This window comes from Lissotriton vulgaris, chromosome 1_1 (assembly GCF_964263255.1).
Source record: "Lissotriton vulgaris chromosome 1_1, aLisVul1.2, whole genome shotgun sequence".
Classification (NCBI taxonomy): Eukaryota; Metazoa; Chordata; class Amphibia; order Caudata; family Salamandridae; genus Lissotriton; species Lissotriton vulgaris.
The window spans coordinates 139,953,143-139,956,143 of record NC_141685.1 but is presented as its reverse complement, the minus strand read 5'-3'; positions in this window follow the sequence as shown (position 1 = coordinate 139,956,143).

The window sequence follows — 3,001 nt, the reverse complement described above, 5'->3', positions numbered from 1 at the left end:
GGGGGCAATGCGAGCGGTGGAGCCCTGTAATTATAATACAGGCACAATCAATAACAAGGCAATGCACAGGCACAATCAATGGTCGCAGGCAAGGCACAAATAGATTATTGAGGCACAGAATCGTTTTGCCAGCAGCGCTACGATACAATGACGCAGGGTGGAGCAACCGCTTCTGCCGGAGACAGGCTGGTCACAGCGGTTCACCGGACGGGACGTTCCTGGTAGCTAGTGGGTGGGAGGGGCAGCTGGGAGGCGGGAGCGTGGGGGGAGGGACGGGCTGGAGGCGCAACCAAATAGCAGCGACAACAACAAAAGGCAAAAAGGAAGAGATTGGGGCACGCTGCAACTAATGCTTAAGGGCACAATAGGCACAATTAATCTCAGGGGGCAATGCGAGCGGTGGAGCGCTGTAATTATAATACATTATAGAATATGCAAGGTGCCTGGTCTCGGGTTTGAAGCTGTTTTTTATTTCACAGCGGATCAGAAGCTTCTGACTAATCGTAAAGCTTCCATGATTTATTTAATCTTTACACAATATTTTTTGATTAAACAGATGCGAGGTTTAAACACAAACTTTAACAGAAAATGTTACTGTCATTCATTGAAAAACAATTATATACAAATCAAAACAACATTTCAAATGCAACGTAAAACATGATTATTTTAAACAATGTAAAGGGAAACAAGTTGATGGGGTACGCCAGAAAATTTCAACACAGTCCAATTGGCTGAATTTCTTTTAGCTATTTCGGACTGGGGTCACCATAGGCTTTTTGTTTATTAAAGTCAAGTCCCACAGCCTGGGACAATTATTTAACGCCTTTGGCGAGAAGAAGGGATGGATCCTTTAGGAAAGCCGACGCGTTTCCAAACCCGGTCCGTGAGTTTGCGGGTTTTTCCTCAGGGATACCTGGGTACCTAATGATGTGGATAATAAAGAAAGCTTCTTTTAGTTCCTACTCCTATTTAGTTAAAACTGAGCTTAGCGCCATAGTGAACATAGGAGTACCTTTGTGTTCCAGCGCTTCGGTTTCTTCAATTTTCAGGGAGAGTGGATTTCATATCTGTGTTTAAAAGAAAACTGTTTGATCTTTTTTCTGAACGGGGGGGCATTTCTTAATAATCCCTAAATGAGGAACTCACTACTTACTTGAAAGTGTGCTTGTGATGCAGTTCGGTTTCACTTAATCGTCTATCTTGGATTTAGCACCGCCTGTCAAAGGGAGGCAGGTTTTACTTATGTGTAGATTGTAAATAATTATAAATGCAAGGCCGATTCAAAGATGGACCACACGCTTACTTTGTAAAGACGCCGTCTAGTTAATGGCGATGCATCTCCATTGTTGTGGATCGTCAACCTCTTTACCCCCTGCTAGTCAGAAAACATATTAGCAGGGAAACAAACAAAATTGATTGTTGACCCATATGCAGCTCGGTTTCATTCTCAAACTACAAGTCCCAGAATCCTCATTTCCATATAAAACCACGTGATCAAACGGAATACTTCTGTGATTGATCCAAACACAGTGGAGACACGCACCGAACAGTAACAGCAGAAAACGTGGCAGAAAATACAATATTGCACTAAGGTGAGAAGCTATAGACTCATAGGACTTTCAGTCCTAGTAAACTTAATAAGCAATAAGCCTAAACACAGGTTTGTTCATTAATCCAGCAGGAGAAAAATTCCCGAGGTTGACGATCCACAACAATGGAGATGCATCGCCATTAACTAGACGGCGTCTTAACAAAGTAAGCGTGTGGTCCATCTTTGAATCGGCCTTGCATTTATAATTATTTACAATCTACACATAAGTAAAACCTGCCTCCCTTTGACAGACGGTGCTAAATCCAAGATAGACGATTAAGTGAAACCGAACTGCATCACAAGCACACTTTCAAGTAAGTAGTGAGTTCCTCATTTAGGGATTATTAAGAAATGCCCCCCGTTCAGAAAAAAGATCAAACAGTTTTCTTTTAAACACAGATATGAAATCCACTCTCCCTGAAAATTGAAGAAACCGAAGCGCTGGAACACAAAGGTACTCCTATGTTCACTATGGCGCTAAGCTCAGTTTTAACTAAATAGGAGTAGAAACTAAAAGAAGCTTTCTTTATTATCCACATCATTAGGTACCCAGGTAGCCCTGAGGAAAAACCCGCAAACTCACGGACCGGGTTTGGAAACGCGTCGGCTTTCCTAAAGGATCCATCCCTTCTTCTCGCCAAAGGCGTTAAATAATTGTCCCAGGCTGTGGGACTTGACTTTAATAAACAAAAAGCCTATGGTGACCCCAGTCCTAAATAGCTAAAAGAAATTCAGCCAATTGGACTGTGTTGACATTTTCTGGCGTACCCCATCAACTTGTTTCCCTTTACATTGTTTAAAATAATCATGTTTTACGTTGCATTTGAAATGTTGTTTTGATTTGTGTATAATTGTTTTTCAATGAATGACAGTAACATTTTCTGTTAAAGTTTGTGTTTAAATCTCGCATCTGTTTAATCAAAAAATATTGTGTAAAGATTAAATAAATCATGGAAGCTTTACGATTAGTCAGAAGCTTCTGATCCGCTGTGAAATAAAAAACAGCTTCAAACCCGAGACCAGGCACCTTGCATTTTCTATAACGTTTATAGTCCAGCCTGGCCCCGTAGGACAAAACCCCTTATTTGATACAGTTAACGAGCGGGCAGCCCCCGCGTGGGTAGGGCACCAAATCAGCCCTATGTGTAATAATTGCAGAGCAGGTTCGACACGGGCTGTACATCACAGTCCGAAAATAATGTCTGAGGAAGAAACACTTTCTTTCACAGAAGATTACATAAAGAAATTAACTTCAGGTCCCTCCCCCTTCTCAGCTATAAAATTGAGCACGAATGCACAGCAACAGAATGAAACAGAAAAGTTAATCAGGTTGACCAAGAAACATATCCGAACGGAACTACACGGGCATTTCTTATTTGAACATTTAAAAGCAGGTACCATACCTTGGGG